This window comes from Nicotiana sylvestris, chromosome 3, assembly GCF_000393655.2.
Source record: "Nicotiana sylvestris chromosome 3, ASM39365v2, whole genome shotgun sequence".
Classification (NCBI taxonomy): Eukaryota; Viridiplantae; Streptophyta; class Magnoliopsida; order Solanales; family Solanaceae; genus Nicotiana; species Nicotiana sylvestris.
This window is the reverse complement of record NC_091059.1, coordinates 214,990,623-215,006,030: the sequence shown is the minus strand read 5'-3', so window position 1 is coordinate 215,006,030 and position 15,408 is coordinate 214,990,623. Positions and strand designations below refer to the sequence as shown.

Here is a 15,408-nt window from a genome sequence, read left to right as displayed (position 1 = left end):
TTATGGGTGAAAATGAGGACAATTTTAAGATTTTTGAGGCTTTAAATACCTAAGCCAAAAGTGAATGAGATCCATTGGATCAAGATGAAATGGGTGAGTATGATTTGATCTTGTTTCATTTAGTGAAATGATGTAGTTTTGAGACAAAACTACGTAGTTTCAGACCCTTTCAATGACAGCCTTTTATCTTGCACTCTTGGACACTTTTTCTTTCAAATTTGGCCAAATTTCTTCTTTAATCCTACTTATTAAACTAATTTTACATAAATAAATTAATTAAATAACTTATTATAATGATCAATTAACTAGATTAATTCAATAACTGAACAACTAGTTAATTCTTAAAATGCACAAATGAAGAAAGAACTTTTTTTTAGTATTTTATGATAGGAAATAAGCAATTAAAGTCACAAAAATTGATAATAATAATTAAAATAACAAAACACTAATAATTTTAGGAGGTGTTAAAATAGTGCAAAATTAGGTGTTCTTCTACCTGGGTTAAGCTAATGTAAAACAACCGGAGCGAAGAGTACTTCTACCCGGAAGTATGAGCTGGATCCCTCTAGGCGAAAAAGTTCTACCTGGGTTAAGCTACGTAAAAACACCTTGAGCGAAGAGTACATCTTCCCGAAAACTATGAGCTGGATACCCCTAGGCGAAACGGTTCTACCTGGGTTAAGCTGCGTAAAACACCCTGAGCGAAGAGTACTTCTACCCGGAAACTATGAGCTGGATCTCCCTAGGCGAAACGGTTCTACCTGGGTTAAGCTATGTAAAATACCCTGAGCGAAGAGTACTTCTACCCGAAAACTATGAGCTGGATTCCCCTAAACGAAACGGTTCTACCTGGGTTAAGTTACGTAAAACACCCTGAGCGAAGAGTACTTCTACCCAGAAACTATGAGCTGGATCCCCCTAGGCGAAACAGTTCTACCTGGGTTAAGCTACGTAAAACACCTTGAGCGAAGAGTACTTCTACCCGGAAACTATGAGCTGAATCCCCCTAGGAGAATAATTCTACCTGGGTTAAGCTGCGTAAAACACCCTAAGCGAATAGTACTTCTACCCGAAACTATGAGCTGGATCCCCCTAGGCAAAATGGTTCTACCTGAGTTAAGCTGCGCAAAATAACCTGAGCGAAGAGTAGTTCTACCTGAAACGATGAGCTGGATCCTCCTAGGCGAAAGTATTCTACCTGAGTTAAGCTGCGTAAAACACCCTGAGCGAAGAGTACTTCTACCCGGAAACTATGAGCTGGATACCCCTAGGCGAAACGGTTCTACCTGAGTTAAGCTGCGGAAAACACCCTGAGCGAAGAGTACTTCTACCCGGAAATATGAGCGGATCCCCCTAGGCGAAAAGGTTCTACCTGGGTTAAGCTGCGTAAAAATAACCTGAGCGAAAAGTACTTCTACCCGGAACAATGAGCTGGATCCCCTAGGCGAAAATGTTCTACCTAGGTTAAGCTATGTAAAAATAGGAGGTGTGAACAATAGTGATATATGCCGAAAGTAAAAGAAAAATGGAGATTTTAAGGAGCTTACATTTGGTGACATTCGTTCTTTTAGAATCACCATTCTGCATACTATGTTCCTGCTTCAAACAAAGAAATATTTGTGAGTTTTCAAAGTGGTGGTTGGTTTTGTGGCCTTGATTGTTTTGATCACTTGATCTCGGCCCTTTCAATTGAAACTGGTTGCTTCCTGAATACCGATTGCCTTTCTGACTCTGGAGAAACTCTAGCTTTTTTAGACTTTGTCATGATGATTGGTTGGTGGAACTCAACCTTTTCGACTTTATCTTGCATTCGTAGGCCTTTTCCTTCTACTTTCTCTTTTTTTTCTTCTTTTTTTTTATATTCTTTTTTCATCATTTTTTTTCTTTTCTTTTCTTCGGAGCATTGGGAACTTTCGGCTCCTCAAACTTTGCTGCAACGGCTAGTCGCGTGGGACTTAACCTTTCCCAATTTTATTTCGCCTTCGTTGGCCTTTCTTTTCTGGCTTCTTTCTCCCAACTTCAAATTCAGAGCATTTGGGATGCCTTGGCTTTTTTCAACTCTTTGCCAAGACGGTTAGCCATGTGGGACTCAACCTTTTCAACTATATTTGCCTTTATAGGTGCTCCATTTGATTTTCTCTTTCCAAGAGTTTTGATTTCGAAGCATCGACCCCCATGGCTAGTGGGGGTTGACTTGATGCTCGTACAAGGCTGGGTGCCTTTATGCACATTAGCTTGCCCCAAATGAGAACCCTATAAATCAGTATTGCCATCCTTTCTTTGTCTTAGTTTCGGAATAGTGTTAGACCGAAATGGATTCAAAGAAAACAAACAATGGAATGGAGAATGAGTTTAAAACAAGAAGTGTCCCTTTCGGGGAAAGGAAATAAGGACCTATCTGGAGTATATACGGACTTTAATGAACATGACATGTCTTTTGGACTGGATGCTTGATCTGTGTAAACCGTTCGACTCTCAGAAATTCATCACAATGTTTTCCTCAAAATCGAGAAACCTTGCCAGGACTTTGTCAGTGCCGATGGCTGTGAGGATCCTCTTTTCGATCAGGGGCGCCCTTTGTGGATTTTCACGAGCTGACCTCTCTCATTTTTCTTCTCGCCTTATAGTGCTCTTTACGAGTTTTCACTAACAAGACTCTCTTATTTTTTATTTCTCTTCTTACCAACGCCTCATGGTGCCCGTGTGGATTTTCACCAATAAGACTCTCTCATTTTATTTCTCTCATTTTTATTGCATCGGATCCAAGTAGTCGTATTCTCTGATCCTTGAACATTCTCACTGATTGATCGGAAGGACTTGAAAGGATTTGGGTAAAAATAATTTGGATCGAATTACAACTTTGGAACCATTCAGGCGGGATCATCACCGGACCATTACAACATCTGCCCCAGTTTCACTTTTGGGGAAATTTGGATTTTTATTTTGGTGTGACTGAACCCCAGAGAGAGGTTGCCTACGTATCCTTTATGAATCAAGTCGAACATAGTTCAGGGAACTTTTTTTTTGTTTTTCTGTTTTGTTTTGTTTTGTTTGATCTTTATTTTTCCTTTCCGTTTCCTCTTTTGTTTTTCTTTTTCTTTGTCTTTTCTTCCTCTTTTTTTGTATATATTTTTTTCTTTTTCTTTTTTTTTTCATTTCATTTTTCAATAACACTTTCAGGTTCCAAGAGGGTGATCAAAGAATGGGAGCCGGCTCAAAGGGTTTGCAAAGGGTTGATAGTGTTTGGTTAGCGAGAATGAAAGCCTTCATCATCCCAATTGGAGAATATTAATATTATATGGAGGATCCAACATAATACCTTTTGACTGTATTTGCATTGACAGTTATTTCAGGGACATTTCTTTCGATGTGTCCCAAGTGCAACACACTCTTTTGGTAGTACTCATGTTGCAATGTACAGACCTTTCTAATCTGGGAACCAATTTTCCTTCAGTTGTTTCAACTCTTTGTTTTATTTCCTTAAACTTTATCTTCATTGCGATCGAATCTTTGATTCATTATTTCGAGGCCTGACAGCTTTCAGTATCTGGGTATGAAGTCCACAAGCATTTCATGTTATTGAAATCTGCATTTAACAGAACTAAAAAGAGAATAAGAAAGAAAAATGACAAGATTAAGAAAAGAGACATTCCTGGAAAATGAAATATTAATTTCATTTGATTTTTTGATTTTTGATTTTTTTATTTGATTTTTTTTTTCAATTTTTTGAAGATAGAAGGGTTTGCATCAGAATGTAAGACAATAAGGTAAAACATCTGGATCACACCCTGAGATAATCCAGATGCAAAAAGGATAGCATGACTGGCCACTAAGACTCCCGTTTGATGGGGAACTTTCATGCTTGGCGACCATTTTTGGCTTTTCTTCTATCTCGGCAAAGGCTGCAACGGCCTTCGGTGCCGGATCAAATTCCTCAGCTTCACAAATCATTCTAACCATTAGTACGATGTTGTGGGCAGGCAACAGATTGTTCATCACATCAGAAGCTTCTTCATCCCGAAAAACGATTCTTTCAGTTTCAATCAAATCTTCAACTACCCTTTTGAGGGTCCAAAGGTCCTCTGTACTGTGTCCCACTGCTCTAGAGTGGTATTCACATCTAACATCAGCTCGGTGCGAGGGGGACTCGGGGTTCGTCCATTTTGGGGCCACTGGCTGCAATAGATCTAGCCTGATTAGCTTTTGGAACAAGCTTGAATACGATTCACCAATAAGGGTGAACTGATTCTTTCTGAAAGGCTCTCTTGGGCGAGGATTGTATCGGAGATTATTTGGTTGGGGATTATATGGAGCTGGGTAAAGATGTGCATTTCTGGGAGGTGGAGCTCTGTTTTGTGTATAATGTTGTGGCCGCGTGCAAGGTTGCCCGTTCATCACTGCATACCAACAAAACCAACCACCTGAACAGAACCTGACTAATTTGCTCACACCACAACCTCGTTAGTTTTGAGACATTTAACACATAGGAAATCACACGTTGGGGATGCAATGCACCTAATAGTTAAACATTTCTACCATGTGTTTGAACGGTTGCATGTTTCATCCCGGCCTTAACTAACCCTTTAAGTATGTACCCCTTTTCTTTTATTTCTACCTCTATTTAATCACTCTTGATTTTTTTCGTCTCTGTCGCTTTTTATTTTTTGGCATTCTCCTTTTTTTTGTCACTCTTTTATTTTTGTCACTCTTTTTTTTTCTCTTTTTTTTTCTTTTTTCTTTTTAGTTTGTTTTTTCCTCAGTTAATTCTATGGTTATGCTCGAATCCGATGGGGATTGCCTACGTATCATGACGCCGCATGAATCAGATCATTACGTAAGTTCAGAAAAAATCAGGAATAAATTACACAAACTAACTCTCGTTTTTACTCATATACAATAACTCCACGAAAGCTCCTAACAAGGAAATAATGATTTTGGTTTTTTTTTTGGTAGAAGAAAGAATTTTTTTTTTAGATTTCAATTTTTATTGAATTGTTAAAAGTGAGACTTCTAAAGAAGAGCGATTTTTTTTTTTGAAATTCGATTTTTTTTTCATTTTATTTTTGGAATTGTTGAAAGAAAGAATTAAAAAAAAAGATTTTTTTTTGGATTTTTTTTGAAATAAACACTTCTAAAAAATAAATAAAATATTTTTAAATTTCGAATATTTTTTTTCAATTTTTGATAGAAAAACTTCTGAAGCAGAAGAAAAAAAAATTTGGAATTCAACAATTGTTTTTTGGAATTTTCGATTTTTTCTTTCATTTATTTATTTTTTGTGATTTTTGAAGAAAAATAATATCTTATTTTGATTTTTTTTTGTGGAAGAAAGACTTATAAAAGAAAAAAGAAGAAAATAATTTTAATTTTTTTTTTGATTTTTATTTTAAAATTGGAGTCCCTAAGAAATTATTTTCTAAAGAAGTAAGCAAAGGGAAATATATTTGAATTTTTTTTTAAAAGAATTGGGGGCCGGAACCGATGAGGTTTGCCTACGTATCTCACATCCGATGAGAATCAGACCCGCGTAGTTCGGTAAAACAGGGTACTCTCCCCTTTTATTTTTTTAATGAAAATTAATTTTTACAACTCACACCAGACTACTACAATATATATATATATGCTTTATTTGCACTAAACTAGGAGAATTATTCTCTTTTTTTCTCATTAACACTAAGTTTTTTTTTAAAACCGGTCGACAATGCAAGTAAGCCTTCCAAATGATGTATCAAGTAGCACATACGTCAACATGATGGTCTCAAAGAGGATACCTGTCTTATACGGACCCGACCCCTATGCCGAGTTTCGCTAAGTCAAATGCACGTGATGCAAATAAAGCGAACCTACTAGGGATATCCGGCATGAGGCTTGTTCTTCTAGGTTTAGATCCTTTTGGAGAAGGTATCTAGACTGGCTTACTCGAGCGGACAACTCGAGCCGAGGAGGGTCAGTGTACCGGTAGCATTGCTTTCCGGCTTAACTGGTGGTGCTCCCCGGCTAAAACAGGTGTGACTAAAATCCTTCACCGGGTGACGAACACCTCGGCTATCTCAAAGAAAGCGGGCTATGTCAAGCAAATGCCCAATTTTCAATTTCAAAAAGACTCAGAGGGGGTGCGTGAGAAAACAATTTATATGTACAGTTCAACAATATCAAAATGATAAAAAGTGAACAGGTAGCACATTAGGCACAAATAAATCACAATATTTACAAAATTAATAAAGCCAAATAAAAAGTCAACATGTACAAGCTCGAATTCTTATGTAAGTCCCCAGCAGAGTCGCCAGAGCTGTCACACCCCTTTTCTACCCCTCAAAATAATAATAATATGTGTATGGGCCAAAGAGTTTTTCCAATTAAAGTGACAAAATTTGAATAGGGATTATTTTATTGTTCAGAGTCGCCACTTAGAATTGATTTTTTCGGTGTTCCAAGTCACCATTTATTTGGATCCCTAGTCAAAGGAAGGTTTGACTCTATTTTAATCGGTCCGCGAAAACAAAGTTCGGGTAAGGAACTCTGTTGACCGAGGAGAAGGTATAAGGCATTCCCCGAGTCCCGTGGTTCTAGCACGGTCGCTTTATTGACTTAAACTTGGCTTGAATTAATTTTGGACAAACTGTGATTTATATTATTTTCATGTTTTACCTATCCTCTTTTATCTCTTGATTATTAGAAAAAATTAAAGAATATTTTTGAATAATAAGATGTCATAACCACACTACGCAAGCGAATGCGTGATCGACGAAATTTATTATTTAGTCATAACGGCGCTACGCAAGAGAATCCGCAGTTATGACAGACGATTGTTAGCACGTTATTTACTTTTTAAAAATTGCTGCAATTGTGTTGGAGGAAACATTAACCTGCTTTTTTTTCAAAAAATTTATTAAATGTCACTACCATGCTACGCAAGCGAATCCGTAATTATGACAAAGATTTATAAATTAATTAAAACTATTGAATATGACATGAAATTGATGAATTAACTTATTAAAAGTTAAGCGTCACGCTACACAAGTGAGTCCGTGAAGTTAAAACGCACCTACTATTTGCCTAACGTTTAAATTAATTAAAGGAAAACTAGTTAATTAAAATAGTAGAAAAATCTGATATTATTATTATTTTTTCGAGCTTTATAGTTGGGAAAAATTATGCAAATAAATGTTGGACCAACTTTACCTATTTTAAAAGAAATGAGCCAACTTCTTGTTAAACAAAAAATGGGCCAACTTGTATGGAGCTTTTGGGCTGCTGGAATTTATTATTAAAATGGGTCAATAAATGAATTTCAATTGGCCCAATGCTATATAGAAGAAAATGTGTAATTTTGTTGTTCAAAGGTAAATGAGCCAACTTTTATTTTTGATTCAATAAGGCCCAAAGTTGATACAATCTTAGCTCTTTACTTAGTTTGAGTTCATAACCATTAACTACATAGTCACAATTGTATAACACCCACTTTACAAAAATAGCCATTTTTGCAAATCCGGCAAAATGGCCAGATTCACAAAGATATTATCACAATATTCCTAGAAGCATATGTTGGCAGTGAAATTTCAGCAACTAAAACGAACTCATGCTATGTGTTATACACCTAAAGTCATTTATGGCATACTTAGCATTGTTACTCGGATATAATAGCTTGAAAACATGCTTAAAAAATTCATAAACGACTTACATATCACATTCAAAAACTTACAACTCAATATTCAAGTATTATGAAGGACTATATTCACATTATCACATGCTTGATACATAACAATAACATACAAGCTCTTTTGTTGTCAAACTATTCATCACATCAAACACATTTAAATGGTGCATCATGTTCAAGTTGTTCCCATTGCTGAAAATACGTACATTACGAGTCTTAAAGGATTATTTGGTAGCAAAAGAATAAACAGTAGTTCAGCAACTAAAGCAGTATAAAAACAGCAGCAAAACCAACAGCAAATCCGTGTTAAAACAACCCGAAAACTTAGAGAGGGAACCCAGAAACGAACTCTAAAGAGGACTTATACTCTTCTAAAAGTTTGCACTCTAAGATTCACTCCCAAATCTCACCATTTCAGCTTACTTTTCATGTGTTCAACTGCTAATTTTTTTTTTTGTTTTTGTGACAAAGCAATTATAAAAAATGCCCCTGGAAGTGTGATGGAGTGCCCCAAAGTGAGGAAAGGGTAGCCCTTAAAGAGGCAAATTTGGACAGATTTTGGTTCACCAAATGTGTGTCCGACAAAAACTTACATTGTGTGCTAAACACTGTTCAAAATCTGTCCAAAGGTCAAAGAAAATCTACTATGTCAGAAACAAAGAGAAAAAAATATCATTTCAGCCACCCTAACTAGTAAAAGTAGGCTACTAGCACCCTATTTTGTGATAAAATAACATAAACTTCAGATTTTAACAACATCAATATCACCTTGTTGATTCAAACTAAACCAAGTATTAAAACATGTAATTAAACTTCACACATGTGTTATGAACCAATCGTAAGCAAACAAAAATTAACTATTAAAGCCAAACAAAACGCATGCTATCGCTAGAACGATTTAATAAAACCAACTAGACAAACATAATCAAAAATGGATTAAATGAAGAAACAAGATAGAAACTAACTTTAGCTAAAAAAAATCAAAAAAATTAATAACATGGCAGGATTACGATTTTACCATATACTCTCAAGCATTTCCTCACTACCTCACTTTAATCAACACAAAGCTAATTTACTACTTCAACAAGTGCAAAAACAGAAAATTTAGCATTCCAAAACTTCAAAAACTAATGCTAAAATAATTAATAATAAAAAATAAAATCTGAAAAATAAAAATAAAAAATCAACCATGAAAAAGAATAGGATTTTACCATTTTATAATTCAAGTGGCCAAAAAATAGTGGTATGCCAAAAGAGGGTGTTTAGGGAGGTCGCCGGAATTTGGCCGGATTTTGGTCGCCGGATTTTCAGGGTGAAATTGGCATATCTTGAGGATCTCTATCCATTGATGTAGGTATTGTGGGGTGGTAATGGTCGGAGCTTCAATAATTTGGGCAAAAAAGTGACGGAAAAGTTTTCTAGATCTAAGATTCAAGGAGTTTGAGGAATTTTTGAAGGATTTGGTTTGGAGATATGGAAAGAGGAAGTTGTGGAGATTACATGGTGTGAATTTGGAGGTGGTCCGCCGCCGGCGGTGGGCGGAGCTGGGGCGGCGTAGAGAGAGTGAAGAGAGAGAGAAGAGAGAAGAAGGAGAAAAGAATTATGGGTGAAAATGAGGACAATTTTCAGATTTTTGAGGCTTTAAATACCTAAGCCAAGAGTGAATGAGATCCATTGGATCAAGATGGAATGGATGGGTATGATTTGATCTTGTTTCATTTAGTGAAACGACGTAGTTTTGAGGCAAAACTACGTAGTTTCAGACCCTTTCAATGGCAGCCCTTTATCTTGCACTCTTGGACACTTTTTCTTTCAAATTTGGCCAAATTTCTTCCTTAATCCTACTTATTAAACTAATTTTACACAAATAAATTAATTAAATAACTTATTCTAATGATCAATTAACTAGATTAATTCACCAACTGAACAACTAGTTAATTCTTAAAATGCACAAATGAAGAAAGAACTATTTATTTTTAGTATTTTATGATAGGAAATATGCAATTAAACACAAAAATTGAGAAAAATAATTAAAATAACAAACTACTAATAACTTTAGGAGGTGTTAAAATTAGGTGTTCACAAGTATTTGAACTACATGTCCAAAACTACATGTCTTTCATATTAAACCAATTCTATTTGAATTGTGTATCGTCTATTTGGCCAATATTTTTGTATCTGTCTTGACAGCCTTAAGATCCCCATCTATACTTAGCGCTATGATAGATGTCGTCGACGAACATTTATATCGATTCCAATACATTTTCATAAAGACATAACATAAAGATCTCTTCATTCATATATTCAAGTACCTGAATCTCTCATGAGATTTTATGAAGTGTTATGTCATGTGATCTTCTAGATCACTTGCCTCCTTATTATGATCAGTTTGATCATTTGCTCATCTTCTTTGTCAAGAAATTTTATTTGAAACCGATTTGTCTATACACTTTAAGCATACCATAGACTGTCCTTCTAGGACTTAATATGAGCATTTGCAATGAGAATATAGTTACTTTCTTTGGGGTCAGCAAATGCGTATGACATGCTTTGAAATATATTGCAAACGAATTATCTTTTTATGAACTTCAAGTTCATATTATGATATTCGAGGATCTATATATATAAATGATAACCCGTTCCACGTAACGTTTTCTCAAATGTTTATCATGTCCGCCCCTCATGTTAGAAAAACTAACTTGTTTCCTCAACTTGAGAGCCCATCTTTGTGTGTCATGGTGCTAATCAAAATATACACCGCACATTAATAATAATAAGATGGAATTATTTGGTTCCTGACCCCGAACCACTTGTGAGGGGAGAATGTACTATACTTTCGTATATAACCTATATCAAATTGATATAGATAACTTTGTTCTCATAAGCAGTAGTTTAGCTATTAACTGGAGGCACTTAATACATTATTTTGTTAAATCAACTGTGATGTAAACCAACTTATCAAGATGGACTTCTTGAATAGAAAATCTAGAAATTATGCTCGAAATTAAATTATTGAGCAAGTTACCTCGCAAAACATCATATTGCGGGTTAATAATAATCACACATGTAACCATCTCATAGATGCATCTTATGTGGTATACATGACAAGTGAATGAGTCCATATTCACTTTTGATATTTCCAGCGTTATGGGATTCAATCCCAATTTTGGTTGGTCTACTAATTAATGAGAACAAGCAACTTAGGAGAATTCGTAAAAAAATTTCTAGTTCTTTAATGTTTACTCATTTGAATTCTCTTTTATTTTTGCATATCATACTTAAATTGCTATGACTAAACCAGCTATGCCAACTGGATATCAATAAACTCCAAGTTTATTATGATATGAGTTTTATATCAATAAAGTTCTACTTTATTGTGGCATTCTTTTATTTGTGTAGTACAAACTGAAGAATAAAGCGGGTAACGTTTCACATACATATTACCCCGCTATAAGTTGTAGTAATAGAAGATATTAAATTTTTCCTTTATTTATAGTCTCAATATAATCAACTGTTTTCGCGTGTACTTTAGAAACTGAATAAGTTTCTTTTAGACTTTCTACAATACAATACCTTATTGGTAATCAATTGTGTTTCTCCAAAATAGTATAATTGGCTCTGGCAGAGTTCTCAATTAATTTTGTACTACCACATATTCATCAACATCAATATGGTGAATATCTCTTTTAAAGAGAAAGTTATACCATTATGGTTATGTTCAAAATTATATGCAAGATATGTTTCTTGCATTAATGTTATTCTTTAATAATCGCATTACCAAAATATTTTAGTGTGCAATAGGTACGTGACCAATGACCATTCATGCCATAATAATGACATTATTTTCTTATATCATCTCAAACCTCCTTCTAGAAGTGAGTGTGGTATATTCACTACCACTAGCACGTTCATATTCTTCCAAGAATGAATATGTATTCATAAATTAGATGTTGTCATATTCACATCATGAATGGACCATAATCATCTATATGTGCTTTATAAAATCTCATATCAAATCGATGACAAATATTACTTTCACAAAGTGAATAATTATTTTGAGAATCCTTATTGTTCTCATTACCACAATGATGACGATTATAATTTCGTCTATTGCCACGTCCACATCTATTGATACATTCACAATAATAATTTTTGTCTTCTTTCAGATTTATCACATACTGCTACCACATTCTCTAAAGGGAATGAGAATGGAGCAAATTTAATGGGACGGGTTTTCAATTCTTTGCCCACAATCATACATGAATTTGATCATGACAAGACATAGAAATTTTACCACTTTGGGTGGTTATAATATCTTTCAAACTTCATTAGAGTTGCAATCAAAATTTATCGTCTTTGCTTGTATTTAAAACAAATTATAGAATGTCAAGAATTAGAAAGAGAAAAGTAAAATACTTACCTTAAATCCAGAATTTAATCATGAAGGAAGTTCATAGAATAATTGACCATCATTATACTCAATCCCAAATCTTCTACTCAATTGGTTAGAGTCTCGTGCTGATAACGTGTTATGAAACAATAAAAGAAGAAGAAGAGTATTGCAGAGAAAAGTAGGGAGAGAGAATTCTTATTGATTTTGAGATGAATTACAATGGAATAGAACCCTCTATTTATAAGGAGAGATTGGCTTAGCCACCAAGCAATAAACCCTAGAATCTCTCTAAATATAGACATTCACCTTAAATAGAATTCTATTTATAACATATTTATATTTTTAAGACTTTATAGTGAATTTTTTTTAGAAAATATAGAAATATTTGGGATGCTCTCGTGTATTAACCTTGAAAGCATAAATTAACGAAAAATTATTGTTAGATGACTAAGAAAATAACTATCAGTGTTACTAAAAAAAATTCTCCCATTAGAATATTTTAATAGATTATATGTTTGCCAATTTTTTTCATATTTACTAAACATATATTCACTTATCGAAACTTTATTTATAATTTTAACAAAGTAAGATTGAAATAATATTCATGTAACAAAACGACCCAAAAATCCGAAAAACCCGAAAAAACCGAACCAATCCAAACCGATATAGTCGGTCTGGTTTGATTTTGATAAAAATCGAATCAACCCGATCCATGTACACCCCTACTTTCAGCTAACATTTGCCAAATGTGATACTTTTGATTTTCTTTATTTTTTGATTTTAAAAAAATAGTAAGATTGATTTTTATTTTTTTTTAAAATAGTATTATTGATGCATAAATAGTGAAAAGATAAAGACTATTATTGGAGAAATTTTAAGTGATATTAGAATTTTGAACCTGATTGATATCGTTGATGCTGCAACCATATCATGTAATTCACGGAGCATCTCATACAATAAAAGAATATGGCCTTTAGGCACCGAACAACTCGAAATGAGAAATATGGCTCATAGTCACCAAGAAACTGACCATCGTATGACAATGAGATTACACTAATTTGGCTGTGAGATCCCAAATGGTTTTGTGAGTCTTTAAAAACTTATTTTTATGATCATATTTTTTTATGATATTATTACTGGTTATTGTTGTTTTTTTATATTTTTTTTTTATTCTGTTGTTGTTACTGAGCTATTGTCTATTGTTTATTTTCTTCTTCTTGAGCCGAGGATCTTTCGGAAACAACCTCTCTATCCATCCGGGGTAGGGGTAAGGTTTGCGTACACTTTACCCTCCCCAGACCACACTTATGAAATTTTACTGTATTGTTGTTGTTGATCATATCTTTGTTAGAAGATAATTCTTATATCTCAAAAATAAAAATATAACATATTCATTATCATTTACTACCCATGATTAATAGCTATAATTATAATATTATAACTGATCTTTTATTAACATTCATACAAAACCATCTTTGATTAGCTATTAATGGCTTTTGAATTCTTTTGTTCAAATTATTATTATCCGTTAGTAATAGCCTTGAATGACTTTGGAAGTTACAAAATGTTAAGATTTGTTTTGTAACATCTTTTCTTATTAATACTTTAGTTTTTAATGCCATATATGTTGGAGTATTTTAGCTAGTCATTTGATGAGATGATTGTTCTTATCTATAAATTCTCAAGTTCTTTTTACTTTCAAGAGTATGAAAAAGTAATCTGCTAATTTTCTTCTTTGTGTTGAGTTTTATTTTATTCAATCTTTATTGTTTCTGCTCCTAGTTTATACTAGAAGAGCTTGTTGAATCCTGGGGGATACACTTAATTTTATTTATCACGGTTGTCACACCTCCTTTTTCACCTACACCCCCCACAAAGGGGCGTAAACGAGAGTTTTTCCAATCAAAGGACAATCGAAACGAGATTTATTTATTTATTTCAGAGTCGCCACTTGGGAGATTTATGGTGTCCCAAGTCACCGGTTGAATCCCGAATCGAGGAAAAGAATGACTCTGTTTAACAGTCTGCGCACCAGAAATCCGGATAAGGAATTCTGTTAACCCGGGAGAAGGTGTTAGGCATTCCCGAGTTCCATGGTTCTAGCACGGTCGCTCAACTGTCATATTCGGCTTGATTATCTGATTTTATACAATTAGGAACCTACGTGCAAATTTTAACTGTTTACCGCTTTGTTATTATTTATTCAAAAAATTACAACGTCGTGAGAATGCATCTCGAATTGCGCCACATAAATGTACCCGCAATTTTCGATACGTTCCAACTTTGTTAAGATTTGGATTTGGGTCACATAAATGTGCACCCGTGTTTAGGAAGATAAATTATTAAAGGCGCGCCTAAAGATACTAACGCGTTGTTATTTTGAGAAAAGTCGTAAAGTTCGCTATGCGGCCTGTCTCGAAATCTAAGCATTTGAAATAACTGTCCGTTAAGGGCCCCACAGTTTGTGTATTCTTGTTTGTCGAGGCTCGTCTCATTCATTATTTTTTAAAGGAATTTACAACGTCATGGACATGCATCTCGAATCACGTCACAATCAATGTACCCATGATTAGCGACACATTTTGACTCCGTTGCGATTTGGATTTGGGTCACATAAATGTGCACCCGAGTTTAAGAAAGTAAATAATTAAAGGCGCGCCTAAAGCGATTAGCGTATCATTATTTTGGGCGAGGCCGTGAAATTTTGCTAAACGGCCCATCTCGAAGTCTAAGTAACTTTACCAACACGTATAGAGGGCCCCGCAGCTTGTGTATTTTTTATTTGTCGAGGCTCGTCTCATTTATTTTAAAAGGACAATCCTAAAGTGACTACATTTTTCTATTAAGTTCGTCTCTAAGAATAAAGAAAAATCCTAATCAATTAACATTAAAAAGTTCGGGCTTCAAATTCAAATCCGGGTCCAAACAAAAGGAAACACCTTCTAGTTTGAACCCGCTACCTAACTTAAGATCCGCCGCCTGCCGTTGTAAATATTAACAAACCAGCTACCATTTCGATTCAGTTCAACTTTAGCTTTATTAAATGAATTGGATTATTGGAGTTAATCTATGTGGAATACAAAGCCATTTTTTGCTCTTTTTACGATTTGTTGAAAAATGCATCAATGCTTAAAACTGACATCAAGCTAACATTAATCACTAACATTCGAGAACTAACATTATTTACATTGCTATTTAAAATGATGCTATTTACTCAAGTGAACTCGCGATTTCAGAATTAGACCTATTAAACCAACACGCTGATTTCCATAAACTATTTGAACCTGTTTTGTGACAAACTTTTTCAAACTGTTTCACGACTACTGAACAAAAGAATTAAATACAGTATATTTCATAA

General features: G+C 34.4%; 1 long non-coding RNA gene across 1 annotated transcript; it reads right to left on the bottom strand.

The window, feature by feature from the left end:
• Nucleotides 1-7,657: 7,657 nt before the first annotated feature.
• LOC138886968 (uncharacterized) lies at nt 7,658-9,273 on the bottom strand. The gene is made up of 2 exons (XR_011405947.1): nt 8,869-9,273; nt 7,658-8,276 (listed from the first exon to the last, which is right to left on the bottom strand). It is a non-coding gene; the product is annotated as an uncharacterized lncRNA (long non-coding RNA).
• Nucleotides 9,274-15,408: the final 6,135 nt, after the last annotated feature.